Consider the following 18,623-nt stretch of genomic DNA (forward strand, 5'->3'; position numbering starts at 1 on the left):
GTGCTCGAGTCACTTTCATACATGTTTTTTGTTGTTTTGTTTTGGGTTGTTTTTTTTTTTTTTTAAACTGAAAAAAAACAACAACAACGGGTTTGGACTGTTATTGCGCCGTTTGCGCATCTGAGTAGTAGATAAGGTCTAAATATCTCTCAGCCATGTGTTTAAAGTCCGAGATGCAAGATCAGGTTTTTTTCTGCTGCAGTAATGCAAGTAATACACCACTATAGGCCCTATATATATATAATGCACATACAAGTTACTCAATTGTGACCTGTGCTTGTAGAGCTCATCCACACCCTTTATAACGTCTCAAGCTTATATCCAGTTATTAATATTAAAGCATTCTAATTATTAACTATAATACATTCTTTAGCAAGTACAGTGAAACTAAAACACTCTCTATGTTCCTTGTTGCTAAGCTGATACCATTAAGGCTGCGAAACAGGAAACCCTGAAAGCATGGATATAGTAGTCTATACCTTTAAAATGACTTAATGTATAGCCTATAAATGGACCGTAATTAGTTTTGAAAGGAAAACTTACTTTAAAGGTACACTACGTAGACGTTTCTAGGTAAAAGATAGATATGGTAGAAAAGGTGTAGCCTGAGGGTCCTATCCCAAAGACAAGGAAAGGTAGGTACAGTTTTGCACCGTTGTTCTGAGAGTGTAGGAATTGTAGGAACTAGACTGACCCGTGGTTCCTGTGTGTTTAACGGGTTAATGCAGTCCAGCAATTAAAGTAAGCCTTGTGTTGGTTAGATTGCGCACAGAAATAACCTCACCAAACGATTAAATCAAATGTCACCAGTACTCTACTCTCTTAGTTAGATGTTTTCAAACGAAAAGGGTTTTCGTGCATTTTCATTCATTTCATTGTCGTCTTGCTAGTCTTATTGCTGCTATGAGAAACTGTGTTTTATAGCACGTGCTGTAGTATAAAACATCTCAAATAGCATTAACTCTGTAAATTAAGGACTTGTAGAATTTCCCTTTTTTCCCCTTCTTTTTATTTTTTTGTTCAAAGAAACATACCTCAGTGTGGGCTCCATAACAGGATGGCTTCATTTGCACCTGAACACTTCTTCTGTTGTTAGGCAACACCTATGCTGGTTGCCTAATAAAATAAAATGGCAGATGAAAGAAGGGAAGAAGCAGGATTCTGAGGTTTAAATCGACATTGGATCGGGTTGAAGAATTGTTTAATTTCGGCTCTTGGTCGAGATACAGGTCGCTAATAGAGATCTAATAGCTGATGGGTGAAGGCCCGTTTCCGCGCGCCCAGCTCTTATTGCGCCCCGCCGTCTCTGCTGTAAAATAGAGCCCTAATCGGATTGAGGTATTCCTCTAGGAGACCTCCGGCCAGAGGGAAGATCGTTATTAAAAAAGTTAAGTGCAGAGAGAAGAATTCGACATACTGTTGAGGCCTGATGAAAAAAGGAGAAAGTGATCTATATCGTCGACAGACCTGAAGAGCCACCACTACCACCACCATTTTTTTTAAAAAAAAAGCTGCTGCTGAGAAGCGAAGACCATACGAATGGTATCATTCAAAACTTGGGACATTAAAGACAAATTGATTTTGACTAGACACAAAAAAGAATGAACAAACTAAAACATTTTTAAATAATCTTTGCAGCACCCAGGCCTTATATCTAAAACAACAACAACAACAACAACAACAATAATAATAATAATAATAATAATAATAATAATAATAATAATAATAATGCAAATTAACAACATTATTAATTGTATTATCACTTTATTATGTCTCTGCGTTAAAATGAGAGAGGAAAACACTTCCTAATTATTCATTCTATCTTTTTAGTAAACGTAAGCCTATAGGTTGTGTTTTAAAAAAAACCACACACACAAAATGAGTTAACTAGCCCCAGTGCATATTGTTTTTAGTAGGCCTATACAGGGTTTCATCTTATAGATGAACAATATTTTAATATGGATCGTTAGTTTGCAGTGTGCAAGGTGCAAGTCAAAATCAGTGTTGAATGAAGTGATGAGTAACAGTGATGAATGAACGGCTTCAGTGTTCAGTGTGTAGGTGTTTTTGCCAAGTGTAACAGCATAGGATTTTCAACTGAATGTCAAATGTAATTATCTGAATGAGTATCCAAATTCTGTTGGAGCATTGCAAACGTTTGATTGGCGTGAGTGACCCATGCAAGGAGTGGTAAACATTTTCTCTCTTTCTCTCTCTCTCTCTCTCTCTCTCATATATAGAGTTTGACAGGCGCATTGAGGCCTGTCTCTGTGCCTGAAGCTCTCCCCCCACAAACACAGAGCCGGATGATTGATGAGGGAAAGGGGCAAGGCCGAGCATGCACACTATAAACCTCCATACACACGGCGGCCTTAGTGGAGGCGGGCCTGCGCGCGCAGTCACCGGCACCGGCCGCGCGCTCAATAGACGCCGGCGCGAGCAGACTGAAGGCCAGCGGCACAGAGGAAAGGTGCTCTGTTGTGCCCTAATCCAGTTAGCTACTGAGCCACCAGCGCGACGGAGGCACGGAGCAAAGAGGCAGAGAGACGGGTGAAGGAGAGAGGAAGGGTGAACGACTGGGGGGTTGAGGGGGAATTGCAGCTTTAGCCCCTGCTGAGAGAGACAAGAGAAGAGAGAAACAGTTAAAGGAAGCGATGGAGGCTTTGCTTTCCTGGGAAGACCTAAAGCATGAAGAAAACAGGCAGCGCGTCGAATTTAAATCTAATTTTTGGCCTTGAAATAGCTACTATAATAGGAACCCAGGCCTAGTAAACAGAACCAACACTTGAATCACGTCTAATTTCTTCAAAGAGCCAAATAAAAAAAGCTAGAATATAGATGATAAATTTAATGGTTGGTTTCGGGTTCCAGTTGCTATAAGACAGAAACTGTTGCCAGCACTACTGCCTGTGCAAAAATGCAGAAAATAATCTGACACCAGTTTTATGCAGAGGATGTCTTTCTAGGGTTTGTTATTGTTTAAACAGCTTATTCATGAATGCTATACGTGCATAGCCTTCAGCTGAAAATTAGAGGGAAGTAAAAAAAACAAAAATGAATCAGAGCAGGTAGAGAGATTAAAACAGAGGACAGCCAAAAAAAAAAAAAAAAACACTGAGGATAAATAACAGTCTAACGATTGTTGCATATACATTTTTTTTTTTTTTTTTTGCAACTCTGTATTTTCTCTGGAGAGATTGCACATATTGAAGGTATTGCATGTGTGAGTGAAACCATGGGCAGCCATGGAGGCTCATGGTAAGTGCCCTATGCACGTGCCCTCACCAGGCCATAATCTCTGCACTTCTGCCTCCGTCCACTTCACGCGGTCCGTTCAAAAGCACAATTAGCAGGCCATCATCTCCCGCCAGGGCTGCCTTTCATATAGCCAAGCACTGCGACATCATGTATCCTGCAGAGAGAGAGAGAGAGAGAAAGACAGAGAGAGAGAGATGGCAGTAAGTTTGCCTTCTGTGATTCATTCAGAAGGGTTATTCTTTCTTTTTACTTGATTTATTCCCTCATTTTCCTGAAGATAGATTCAATGACTCCTCTATGTGCTCTATAACGTAAAACAAAAGCTTGACTATTTTATTTGTGTATTGTATCCCATTGCAAGTCAAGCAGATGCCTTTTTTTTTACAATCTTTTTTTTTTTTTTTTTTTAAATATATATTATTATTAAAATGTTGGTGCTTGTTACTGATTTTCAATACTATAAAAAAAAATAATAAAGGACAATAATGTATTGCTTTTCATAAAAGTGTGTTTATTACATAACCACAATAAAGAGCTACATATCCAAAAGTCTATTCATTGGAGCATAATGAAACCGGTGTCAGAGCATAGTGGTTAACAGTTCAAGGTAAAACTGGAGTACAGGATCACTGCGTATTTGTGATTAGAGCAGGGGTGGGTGGCCATATTTGGATCCACAGGATCTTGCTAATCAAATTTCAACTTGGGATTTAATTGCTTAATTGGTATGATTGTTTAACCATAGGACTCCATTTCACCTGTTCAGTGAGATTTGAGTCTGTCTATGTGAGAGTTTGTTCGTTGACTGAATGAGCTGATTGGGTTTGATGTTATCTGGATAAATGGTACTGCAAAGATCGGCTATTCATCTGATGAACAGATAGAAAAGGCTGAATTGCATTACTAGGTATTTGTCGCAGCACTTACAGTAGTTACTCGTAGATAAAAATTTTACAAACAGCAAGTAGCTGAATTAATAGGGTATGTACCAATAAGAGAATACTGACCGAGATACCAAAATAAACCCCAGCATTTTACTGACACACCACTGAAAAACAATGACATATTATTGTTTGATAACAGATCTCGAAAGTACTGTTATGTCAGCGTGCTGTCAATCTACACAATCAAAAATGTTCCGAAAATAATTTCAGTGTAGTTCAAAACATTATTGATGGATAATGTATAAAAGCTATTGAATTTGAAATATATTTATAATATGGCTCATCCTTATAGTGTATAATAAAGAAAATAACTACAAAAAAAATCTCTTCAGTACCTTACACACAGTAGACACTGCACTAACACTAACTCGGCAGCAGTGTCTCGGTCAGGCAATGCTATCTATCTGCCATTGCAGAATTATGACTCAAGGGGAATGAGAGAGAGGAGGGGAGGCTTGGCTGTATGCAGGACCATGAGTGAGCAGGAGAATAATCGAGGCCTAATCAGATTCCTGCGTTTGATAATGGAGGGCGGGAAAAGTGAAGTGGAATTCCAGGCAAATTTGTGCAAATCAAAAAAGATTCCTCCTGACATGACGCGCCGGTGAGAGCCAGGATCTAATGAGGTGTAATTTGTCTAAGAGCCTTGCTGCCCCTCCCAGGCGGCACTGTTAAGACGTTGAGATCATTCGAGAAGATGCCCATCACTCATTCTCATTGTCCTTCAGATGAAATGCATACTTGTGTGTAATATACCATACTGACCTGTTTGTGTGTGTGTGTGTGTGTGTGTGTGTGTGTGTGTGTGCGCGCATTTTATTCCCAAAAAATCATACTTGAAGGTCACTGTTTGTGCGCGAAGATGTGTTGAATGAAGGAATGTGTACCTTTTTTTTCCCATCTACTGTTCCAGCACAGCAGATGGAGACGGCTGGTGAAGTATGAACCATGCTTCTGGTAAGAATGATGATGCAATGGGATATGTGTGTGTGTGTGTGTGGGGGGGGGGGGTGTCCTTCTTGGTGCATATATATATATATATATATATATATATATATATATATATATATATATATATATATATATATATATATATATATATATATATATATATCTGTGCATTTATTGCTGCACCATAAACAGCCTCAGTCTGAGTGAGATGACTCTTCCTCTTTCCGAGGGGAGAATTACCCACAGGCAGCCAGAGCTTCCCCTCCCTGTCCCTGACAACTTCCATAAATTATAGGAGATTTTCATATTTCAAATTTCATCTGCATTCATCTGGCAAAGCCAGGCTGGGGAGGGGGGCGACAGGGCGTCGGGGAAGAAGAGCCGAACCTTCGGCAAGCTGGCGGTGGGGCCCCAGAGATGGACCTAATTGAATTGTGAGGCCCCTTGATTAGATTAGACTTGCGGCAGCTTGCTGCCAATCTGAAGTATGGGTGCCTTCTATCCTACTTAACCCCTCTGGCCCACCCCACTACACACACACACCCACACCGGCCCGCGCACACACGCATACACTCACTCAAACAGCACGCCAGGCAGGCGGAGTGGCCTCCATAAGTTTTTTTTTTTTTTTAGCATCAGAGTTGTGTGCTTTTGTGATTGTTGTTTCTCTTTGTCTAGGCTTGTAAAAGCAGAGATCTTTCACCGGCAGGTCCTGCTACTCGAGCCTCCCCCACACGCCAGAACCACCAATGCTGGCTCTGGCCAAATTCAATTACTCAAAGTTTGTTTGTTTTTGTGTGTGTGTGTGTGTGTGTGTGTGTGTGTGTGTGTGTGTGTGTGTGTGTGTGTGTGTGTGTGTGTGTGTGTGCATACATTTTATCTGTCTTTATTCCAAATGTGTTTTTTTCTTACTACTGCTAGTTGTTTTAAACTTAAGGAGTTTGAAAAGCTGTGTGGGAGGGGGGTCATACTGTAAAAAAAAAAAAAAAAAGAAAAGAAAAAAGAAAAAAAAGTAAATATTATACTGTACATACGTTTAGAGTACCAATTAGAAGGTTTGAAATGGACGTATTGATGCCACATTTTATCTAAAGCACAGATAACAAATTCAACATTATTATTATACATTATTTATAGGCCACCCTGTACATATTTTATAAAAGAGTGAATAAAAAAAAGGTGTACCTGCAAACCATAAGAATGCATTAGGAGGTCATTACTTGGCTTGAGTGATTATAGGAGTCACAAACGCACATTAATCTCTGTGGATCTGCTTATTGTTTCTTCTTGCCCCAGCACCTATGCCCCATTTGAAAAGGAAGATGACAAAGAAAAAAAAAAATCCCACCAAATACCTGTGCATTTGTATCTGTATCGCTCATCTTTAACCAAAGGGTATGATGAGATATTCAATATATCCTTATGTACTTGAAATAAAGACATTGCAGAAATAAAGGCATACACGATATGTCAGACAATACTTCCTATAATATATTTTGCCTCGACTACACAATTTCAACACACACAAACAACATTGCACCTCACTCGCTTCTCTGACCTAGGTTTGTCATCTCCTTCATGCCACATCTAAGCTCCGAGTCGATGCATAAACCAGATGAATATGTACCATTGTACAGTGATGGGGGAATCATGCTGTGATGCAATTATCATCTATTGCTCCCAGTAATTCTATCAGGTCTCTGTTTAACAATAATCTCATGTCGAACGTCTAGGGTCGGGTCCTTTCTGTCTCTATTGTTCCTTACACCGGGAAAAAAAAAACCCCAAATACACACACACACACACACACAATCCAATTGGAGGCTGCGCTATTGGATTTTTGCCCTGTAGAATCAACTGGAATCATATTTTTGGCTGGGAATTATCAATACATCTTGCGCAGAGAAGCGAAGAAGACATCAGTGAAGGAGGGGAAAAGAGGATGATAAAGAGAGAGGGAGGATGGATGAGAGACATGGGAACAGTCTAGAACTGGATGAAAGAAGTGAGGGAGTCCCAGAAAAGAACTATGAATTACAAAATTACAGCGGGGAAAGGGAAAAGGTCTTAAATACACTACGATTGCAAATACATTTGATTTCACATGTCAAAACTTTATTGCTTTAAAAAATACCAAGTAACCCATTAGCAATGACCGTAAAATTGAATATTCTCAATTAATCCCATTATTTAAAATCAACAAAAAAAAAAGTTCTGTTGCTTTTCATACAATGAGATATGGCACGATGGCACCACTTTTTCTGTTCTGATATCAATCTACTATAAGATACTGAAACTTTGAGTATCAGTTAATACAGATCTGATACTGTTTTCTATAAACACTACTGAGCTGTAAAATGTCTTTTTTCTTCTTCTTTTTTTTTTTTTTATAGATTAAACAATTAAACACAATTAATTCACAATTAAACTCTTTCACACAAAAAATCACTTAATAAAGAATAAACATAAATTATTAAATTCATACAAACAAATAAAAAACAGCCAAGTCTCTATAATGTAAACATTTCCAGTTTGTTTCTGTTGCCATTTGTTACAGGACCCAACTTCTGAAATGTTTTCTCCAATATACTGCAGGATTCACCTTTTTTTTTTTTTTTTTGCTTGTTTAGGCCTATACCAACACCGGGCATCGGATCAGTGCCATTCTCTAGTGCAAACTAAATAATACATGGCCTTTATTCATTTTAAGTTACAGAAAGTGCTAGAATATTTCTCTGCCATATTGTGTACAAGTAACCACATTGATCTGGGTCATTACAGCAAAATACTGCATATATACATATATATATATATATATATATATATATATATATATATATATATATATATATATATATATATATATATATATATACTGATTTGTTTGAAGTGTGTCTGTTAAAAGTGTGAGATATGGCACTAATATCATTCCTTATATATAGAAAAGTCACACGGACTTCCCACGTTAATAATCCCATGACGCTTAAAATGTTATATTTCACACATCTGACACCTAAATATTTATTATTTTGTCACGTGCGACTGTCTCACGTGATTCATCCCATCCATGCGATTTGTTTCTCCAGGACTGATGTATTGTCATGTGTTAATCAGTTGTACTTTCCACAATACGTGATGGCATTCACGTTATGTCACGTGATGCAATTTCACGTAAATACTCCCCTATTCCCTCGCGATAAACATGTGATTACATGAAACGTTCGTGCAAATACTACACTTATGCCTACACAGTGCTTTTGGTCTTCTCTATACTCCAAACATCAACATGACAGGAACGCAGACAGAGGAAGACGATGACCGTACGGTTGTCCTCTCACCTGTTCTGTGGACTGTTTTTGTTGTTGCTTCCTGTGGTCTCCTGATGTTCCAGCTGTAGCTCTCTCAGTCCCACAGCCATCCATCCACCCGCTGTAGCTCCTCTCTCACTTTTCATAATTATTGAATTATGCTCCGCGCCTCCCATTAAACTGGGGACATTTTCTTCTTAACCACCTGCTCTTCCCCCCCTTCCTCCAGCCAACATTTTACACCATCAATCTTTCAGCGTTAGTGTAGCCCTAAAAGCTTTCTGAGTCCCCTATAATGGCCAGGCAATGTGGGGTCAGCCTGGGAAGGGGGTGCTGGTCATTTTGCGTGTGTGTGTGTGTGTGTGTGTGTGAGTTGTGAAGCCACGGTGATGCACTGGGGGGGGGGGGGGGGGGGGGGCACATTGGTCATTCTATCACTAAGTGTGTATGTGTGAGGCATTGGTGGTAATAACAGGTCACTAGCTGTGACCCCACAAAAGAAAGAAGGAGGGGGAGGCCAGAGTACACAAACGCACCCTGTGAGCTGGTCAGTGTTCAGGCCTTGCGACTTGTGTGCCTTGGGGCAAAGTGGGCTAAGACATTGACACTTGGTCGGTTAAGCTAAACAAGGCCAGAGTTAACGCAATGTTCGTGCAGAGTCTCAACTCAAAGACTAAAATGTACAGCGCAGCTGGTTATACTCAGCATCCAATTCCATCCCGGCTACCACTGACAACAGATTCAAATTATAGAGAAAATGTCAAAAATGTTTTTGAAGGCAACAGGGAAGATTGTCTGGGGTGTTTTTTTCCTTTAATTATTAATATACAGTAGTTTTGGTATAGTTTTTTTTTTTTTTAATAGTTTATTTTTGTATGTGTATGAGTGAAATCTGATGCAACAACAAACCCAGAACTGAAAACCCTTACGCTAAGGTACAATAGTTTCAAAATATTTTGAAGTGCAAAAACAAAAGGAAGCAAAATTAATCATCTGTTTTAAAAAATTTCTTTAAAGTGTTAACAGTATGAGAAGTATATAACCAAATATCATGCTTTGCAAAATGTCACAGGATCTACTGTACAATATTTTTTTTTTTAAGTATACTTTTTATACAACCATTCTTCCTGGGTTTCTTGGTATCATAAATGTTTCTACATAAAACTTTTTCTGATAGGAAACGCTTAAGAGTTCTCCCAGAGGAATTAAAAGCTTCTAAGGGTGTGCATACAACGTCTCATTTTCAGACAGCATGACTGTGAAATGACAATAACACAGCAGTAGTGCTGGAAAATATATATTTTTGAACATAATAAGAGGACTTACCTCAGCCTATACAGTAGTTTGTCCAAATAGTGTAGATTTTCAATGTTTTTTTTTTATTATCTGGTTCTCTGCTTAGTAGGCCTATAGATAAAGGTAATACAGGTATAGGTATAGGTAATATGTGACATCAAGAAATTTGAAACACATTAAATGATTTGTATATTAGCGTTTATAACTTACATCTGATCTTTTATAGTGTCCGAGATTTAATTAGTTCATACCCAGCATTCCCAGGATAGACTCTGGATCCACCACAACCCTGATCAGGATAAAGCAATTACTGAAATTGAATGAGTGAGTGAGTGAGATATAGTTCGTAATAAAAATCATTTTTAGTTTAAACTTCTTTCATTGACACGTTGCTCTATTTTCAGTTTAATCGATGGTTTCCTACGTTACCCACAATGCTATTTGATTACCTGCTGATAGTGGTGCCCCTGGGATTTAGACCTTACGAATAGAAAGTGATGCAGCAGCACTTTAGTTCTGTAGTCTGTTTCTTCCTAAACACCATCGTATGTCTACCTGGACGCCAGTGCAACAGATAACCTCTAATTTCTCATAGAAGCAACAGAAATACAGCACCAATCAACAAATTAACGTCACAATTGCTAAATAACATAATAAAATATGTGTTTTAGGGTGGAATTTCCTGTTAGTATTTATGTTAAAGTCTCGCTCTGAGAAGAGCAGATCAACAGTGGTATTATTAAGGCTTGTGACCAGCATCATGGATGTGATGTCACAGAGATAGTCCAGGAAAGACATTAGCCATTGATCAACAATCCATTGAGATACTCCGCCATGCAGCTTTGCCATCTTGGTCATTTTGCATCTATATTCTGACATATTCCACCTGTTATGCTAGAAATATTCCAGTCACCTGTGCTAGGATTGTCTAGTACTTCTCACCAACAATCCAGTTTGGAATCCAGCGTCTGCCACTTTAAGAAAAAGAAAAAGAGAAGTAAATACTCGAACATAACTTGAATGTTTCTCTAGAAGACTTAGTATCTTATAATAATGGCAAATTATGACTTAGTAGCAGAGTAAATTGGTTTTGCATTCAATATCTGCCGCACGTTTGCCGTAAGGCACCACTGCCAAAGTGCACATTGTTAACTGTGTGTTATGGTGAATTTTTTGACAACATCTGTTCCAATGATCTGCGCACTTGCATCGTTTGATTTGGTTAGCCCATGGTCATATTCAGATGAGTCAATATGGAACAAATAAGCCATTCATTAAAGCTGGTTTGGCATTTGCACAGAACTTGCATTTAATGAAAAAAAAAAAAAAAAAGAGGGTGAAAGAGAGCTTCTCAGATCCTTCCTGAGACATAACGTGGTCCAGCAGAAATTAGGCTAACCTTCTGATTTGAGCTATTTTTACACTGTCTACGTTCATAAAACATAAGGAAAGAGTGCGGCAGCACGTTTCAGATATTCACAACAGTGATATAATTCCTTTAAATAAAGAACAACATTTTGTTTTTAGAGTTTTAAGGGTTTCGTATTTTCATATATGATGATGACCTTATTATACAAATTAAAATACAGATTTTTTTAGGCCTATTATTGACCAAAAATAATTATTAATTAAACGACGCCACATTTTAGCCAAATGTCCATTACAAAGATTGCTACTACTATTTTTAGTTTCCCTACTGTATTAAAAAACTTTACGTTGTTTTATTACATCAACAAATGCATTACAGTGAGTACAGTGTGGCTGGTTTGTGCTTAAATTTGTTCTAAGATTAGCCTGATACAGTCATACCATACCATGACACAACATAATATAGCATAAAATTACAAAGGTAATAACAAACAGCTTTATTAAAACATAATATACATGTATTGTATATTATACAGCATGGATACTTACAATATAATAAAAATACATTATAGAATTACCATTAGGTTTTGAGCAGATATTGGATTGCTGACAGAATATTAGATTACTGGGGATTACAAAATTGTCCCAAATGATCTGAGTCCATGCTTGTGGCATTTTTTTCCCCTTGGCTCAAGCTCCAAGGCGACTTTTCTATTGTGTTGTGGGAACGTTTTATTTATTTATTTATTTCAAAAACGAAAAGAAAAACAAGCCAGAATATTAGAAAATAAATATTTGAAATTATTATTTGAATTTATTAGGGGAAAAAAAATCTGCAAGGTGTAAATATACACATTACCTCTGCTGTCCGAATGAAACAAGTTAAACCACTTTGTTATTCTGCTGTATTTGTTCTTTCTTATTTTGTATATGGGAAGCATGTGCAAAGTGATTGTGTGTGTGTGTGTGTGTGTGTGTGTGTGTGTGTGTGTGTGTGCGAGTGCGCTGTAATCACTGTGTCAGCACAGATGGAAGACCCCTGTGCAGAGAGCTGGTGCTGATCGCACAGTTCCCAGCATGCTTCTCATTACTTAATGCTCATAAAGCCACTCATATTATTCATCTGTGACAGCGAGTCTGCTCTGCATAACCTAAACAAATCATTCATACATGAACCACACACACACACACACACACACACACACACACACACACACACAATACAGTTATACTTACAAGCTACATTAAGTCCACACTAATACTGTAACATACAAACAGACATGACATGGACATGGACATGCAGCACACACACATAGAGGCATATTACTCAGAAACAGTAGTACAACTGCATAAACACACTCCACGGTCGTGTTTGAGAGATGAACAACCTTAATAACACCTTAAACTTTTCTCCCTTCCTCTCCTCCCTCCCCGGCCTGCCTTCACTTCCCCCTTTAACGTGCAGTAATGTGATTAGCGCACAGCTAATGGCCTCTCCTTCTGGCGCTCGGAGACATTCTGCCCAGACCTTGGAAGGCACACCAGGCCTGCTGCAAAGAGCCTACATCTGCAGAGAGAGAGAGAGAGAGAGAGAGAGAGAGAGAGAGAGCCCCTCCTCCCCTCTTGGCAAATCTATAGGGAGAGAAGGCAGAGACAGGTGCATTTCTGCACAAATCGAGTTAGCCCAGGCATGCCACATCCAATTGAGCTAAATTGATGTGAGAGTTTGTGATGTCTGCCGTGGGTTCTACAGCAAAGGTCAGTGTGCCGAGACAATGACATCAATCTGGCCTGCACGTGGCCAAGAGAAAACCCTCCTATAGCCTCAGTCAGTCCAGTGCAGACAAAAAAAAGCAAATTATAGAAAAAGCAGTGAGAATCAGGAGGGGGAAAAAATGAACACTAAGTATAACTCCTGAGACTATTATTATTATGAGCGATTAACAATAACTTTAAACTGGAATACTTCTATAGAACTCCCAGGGTTGATTTAGCCTATAAGTACTACTTCTGCATAATTTTTGTGTGGGCTATAGTTTATACAATAATTCATACCACTACAATAAGCTTCATCTGTAGCTATTATAACATCATTATTGATGTTTTTTTTTTCTTTCTAGCTAGAAAATGATGAACGCTTGATGCCGTTGGTATACAGCACTGAAGTGGGATATAGGTCTAAAGTTTCTTGTGCCCCAAGAGAACAGGCTCTCTGCCGGATTGGCTTTCCGTCACTTCTATCACTTCAGGCCTCGGTCTGGAAATAGATACGAGAGGGTATCGCTTCCAGCCCACCTATATTCAGAGAACCATTTTCTTTTATCACATTAGCGTTATTGCCTCTCTCGGCTTTGCTCGGATACTGCAACTCAATACTTTACCTCGGGCCTGGCCCGAACTGCGACCTCACTACAGCACATGTGTTCTCCAAGATTACACCATCCGCATCCACATCCACAGGCTGGCTAGCATCTGGATACTTTCTCACGTTTAAAAAAAACGTGAAAGCACAGAGTTGAATTGACACCTCAAGTGCACTGGAAATTTTTTACTCTTCCTGTGTTCAATTTGTGTCCAGGTGAACTCATATAACTGCTCAAGGCGAGATGTTAAACGTGCCGTGTGTTATGTGCTGTGTTTTTAAACTCGAGGATTGATGGGATACATTTCTTGCACTTGTTTCAGGATAAAATCAGCTTTGAACAAGCAAAGGTTTTCTTTTTCTTTTTTTTTTCTTTCTTTTTTTTTTTTAGTAAATCAGTGCATTTGTAAAATACTTAAGATAAGATAAATGTTTATTGTATAGATAAATAAATATATAGATATAGAAAAATAAATATAATATAACAATAGTGTTGAGCTGACAAGAACACGATAGCTCCTGGTGTGAGACAGTCAATAAGTAAGACAAAGAAATGTTAATGGGTCTAAGAGCCATAAAATTCACATGAAAACGCTTACTATGTAACGTTCGCCTCACACCTCCAGGGTCGGCGGTTCGATCCCCACTGCTGCCCTGTGTGTGCGGAGTTTGCATGTTCTCCTCATGCTGCGGCGGTTTCCTCCGGGTTCTCCGGTTTCCTCCACGAGTCCAAAGACATACATGGTAGGTTGATTGGCGTGTCCAAAGTGTCCGTAGTGTGTGAATGGGTGTGTGAGTGTGAATGTGTATGTGAGTGCGCCCTGTGAGGGATTGGATTGGCACCTCGTCCATTGTGTATCCCGCTTTTGTGCCCCATGCTCACTGAGATAGGCTTCAGGTTCCTTTTGACCCTGTAGGATAAGAGATATAGAAAATGGATGGATTATTTCTACCCTTTTCATGTGTAGTCAATTACTTTCACCAGTATACTCTCTCACACCAGTAGTTGTTTTGATCACTCCCTGAATTAGTCCAGTTTTAAAATAGATGAAGCAATAAGATGAGGAGGATAAATAATATCAGGAAATAAAAAAACAGCCTAGCTACCTCAAATTGAAAAGCACATGGTTCCCATGAGGGCCACAAATAGCACCACGGCACTTTTTCAGTAAACAGAAATGAACCAAGATGAGGTTGATTTGATGCAGTCTGGGCCAAAAGTAGGTTTCTTAAAGGATAACACTATTCATTCTCATTTGCTGGTGTGTGTGGTTGGTTTTTTTTTTCAAGTCAATACAGACTATACAGTTCCTCATGCGTCATGTTGCAGCCTCAATGCCATTTACAAAACCCCCTCATCCACTGACTTTATTCGACTGTCTTATCAAGTGATGTTAGGTCAGCTTTTTTTCCCCCTGCAATCCCTGGCTTAGTTAGATCATAATCTCGTGTGCAAAGCATTGCATTAGATCTGAGCACCTGCTAAGCGCATCATGTGAATTTATCTCTGCCCAGGATGGTGGAAATGGCAGGAAAATTGGACCGGTGAGTTGTCAGGTGTCACCCTGTTGCTTCCAGCTGGCAACCCGCATAAAGGAGTCGTTCCAGTTCACCATTACCATGATTAAATACACTGAGCTATTGACGGGTGGTGTGCGGTGCGCATCATTTTGAAAACAACAACTGGAAATAAAATGCTGGAAGGCTTTATTATACTGTAGTGTGATCACAATCAGACTGTTAATTATCATATTATGAGACCTGTGTTATTTGCCTAGTATTTGAATTGTGCCTAGCAGGGGAAAAAAAGCGCTTTGGGTAAATAAATAAATAAACAAACAAATAAATAAATAAACAAATACAAAAGGCACAAAGAAGTCCAAAATGTTGCCTGTCATTACAAAGTGCACATGGTTTAATCCACGACAAACCAACGCAATAGAAACACAGCTCAAGTTCTCTTTAAAAGCCACAAAAAAACATTTCCGAACATTTTCCAGGCTACCAGACCTTGGGTTCAAACGGTCATGCGCGCTGCTTCGGTGACCCTTGATATCCGCTTTCATTCATCAGCAACATTTTTCTCCATGGCTAGAAACGAAGTGCTCCCCAAAATATGACAGGGGTTGCACGTGATTTATCGTCCCTCATGGGTGCAGAAGAATGCCGTTCTTTATGGCTTGGCTGGGAAATTCAGTGTTCAACTTGAGCTGGTTGAGCTGAGGGTGCACAAGCCAAGAAGATGTCAGTCACCGTGTATTCACGCGAGTAAAGGAATTAGATATAGTCAGTAAACACAATATTAACAATAATAATAATAATTGATAAGAAAATAAATAAATAAAAAGTTTGCCTAGGAATCAGATTCTATTCATTACGCCCTGTTCATAACAAGTTTAAAAGAAAACACCGACTTGGACTAATCGTATAAACAATCAAGGAACACGAGATGGCTGAAAGGTGGGCGTGATAGTGGTGGGTAAACTAATATTAAATTTCAGATCATGCTGTAGCCTATAAGATGGTGTTGTAATTGCTGGTGTACGTTGATTATTTGTAACTGGCAACGCCGGGTCTTTAGGGAGGATAAGGGCTAGGCTATAATAGGTTCGACTTGTTATGATTTTGAGTTTTGATGCGATACGATATGATATGATAAATGAGAGGGCGCCATACTGTAATTGCAAGTCAACTTGAAGGCCAACAACTGCGGCGCCCTGAGAGGCCATGAAGGATTTTTCTTTAAAACATTAAAAAGCGCTCGATCATTCTCGATGCGCTGCGGCGTCGCCTGTCGCAGAGCTGGTCATTAATCGCTTAATTCCAGTAAAACCTCCGTTTCCTCACAATAGGCCGCTGTCTGCCCCGCTAATGCATGTGTGATTAAGTATTTAGCCCCCCGCGCACATGCACGCCGATATTAGCCAGCAGGTCCTACAGACCCAAATGCCTTCAGGGGGCCGAAGAGGAGAGAGAGAGAGAGAGAGAGAGAGAGAGAGAGAGAGAGAGAGAGAGAGAGAGAGAGAGCGCTCTGTGGTTAATGACAGTGACCCGAGCTTCCCCGGCCACTCTATTCACCAATAATAACAGCCCCGAAGGCTGATTTATGGGATCAGGCCTAATAATTGTCAATCGCTATATGCACAGAATAACGTGCCAGTAGCCAATGTTTTTTTTTTTTTTTTTTAATCACCCAAATAAATAAATAAATAAATAAATAAATACATAAATAAATAAATAAATAAATAATAATAATAATAATAATTTTTGGTGCAGTGTCCATCCACTACACTAAATTAGCATGCACTTCTAATGTAAAGTGTTTCAAATGGCCCATGTTGTAACCTATAAAGTGTGTAAAAAAAAAAAAAAAAAAAAAAAAAACAACAACATGAGTCCACTAAATTCCACTGATTTCTATTGTTTAATGAACTCCTGCCGTTTTCATTAGTGGTCATGGTTATAAGATTAACAGTGTGTCTGTTAATTCGAAAACTCTGTTGAGTTAACAGAGTTAATAGTTGATTCGGCGTCAGATGATTTGTCTGTAGGCATGCACACTGCTTGGGAACACAATCAGCTGTATATGGAGTGGGCCATAGGTCCCAGTAAAATTGGCTTATTACGCTGCGACGGAGATTTGAGAGTGAAGATGTGCCTATGTGTGCTTGTGTGTGTGCTTGTGTGTGTGTGTGTGTGTGGCAGTCTTGGCAGGATCTAATAAGGTTCATCGTTAAACCAACGTTACACAGCACGAGATGAAACGATGACAGGCGGACACCGATAAGAATTTAATTCCATCTCATTTTAGACAATTTTATGAATCAGATTCTTGAACACTGGCAAGAGATTAAATGATCGCATCTTTCCGAAATCTTATTTTGTTCCGGTCGATACGGCATTTCTTCTCCCGTTAATGTCGACTTAGAGGTTGGAGTAATTTAGTAATTGATTCCGAGCACAGTCTCTCGGCGGGGCCATGCAGAGCCGCGTTAGAGAGGGTAATATGTTTGCTAATGCCGTCCGCCTGCAGAATAAGATTTTTATGCTAATCTGCTTCTGTGAAGGCCAGACCTCGTGGTCACTTGGCAGGGGTTTTGGCCACACGGCGGGGTCTCTGAAGAGCTGCATCCAGCAGGGGAGGGGAAAAAAGTTATAGATTTTCCTGTTCAGCAGCTTTGGGTTTTTTTCCTCACTTATTTTCCCTGCAGGGAAGTAAAAGCCGGACTAAGAATAGACCACGTTTATACAGTAGATACAGGCTTTTCACATTTACATTGTGTAGGTGGACTGCAACATTTGTTGAATATATTATTATTATTATTAGTAGTAGTAGTAGTAGTAGTATTCTGTATATATATATATATATATATATATATATATATATATATATATATATATATATATATATATATATCAATCATCATCATCATCATCTAATGCTTCTTCTTCTTCTTCTTCTTCTTCTTCTTCTTCTTCTTCCCTTATCATTGTTGTGGTACCATCATATTCAACCTGGAAACCTTTCAAAATAATTTAAGCTAGTTTTTGCCTTTTACCATGGTTAAAGGTACACACTGACGGTACAAAACTTGGTAGCCCCAAGGAAAGTTCAGTTTGGAGAGTGTGGCAGAATTTAGGATATCAAATGCTTTTGCGTTGTTGTTGTTGTTGTTGTTGTTGTTGTTGTTGTTGTTTGTGGTGATCTCATGATTAGATTCTGTCGTTTTCTCATGTTTCTCATGTCATGTTTCACGTGCGACTTGTGACGCCAGAACACGTGCCAGGTTGTCATCAGTTTACAGCGGCTCAGTAAAACGGAGATTATTGTTAGTGGAACTCTTGAAATCAAATGATGTCCGAATACAACTGCAAAGAAGAAGAAGAAGAAGAAGAAGAAGAAGAAGAAGAAGAAGAAGAAGAAGAAGAAGAAGATATAGAAAAAACGTTGTTTTTTTTTTTGCTGGGAAATCGAAAAAATAAAGTTTTCGTGTAAGCGAGTCGTGGAAGCTGCAGTGATTGACAGAATTGACACGTCTTATTGGATGATTGATTATTGCAGGGTCATTGGGGAGCAACCTCGCGTCTAAAGGACACGCTTTAGCAATCTTTCACTAGTACGATCTTTAATTCTGT

Source organism: Ictalurus punctatus, chromosome 8, assembly GCF_001660625.3.
Source record: "Ictalurus punctatus breed USDA103 chromosome 8, Coco_2.0, whole genome shotgun sequence".
NCBI classification, from domain to species: Eukaryota; Metazoa; Chordata; class Actinopteri; order Siluriformes; family Ictaluridae; genus Ictalurus; species Ictalurus punctatus.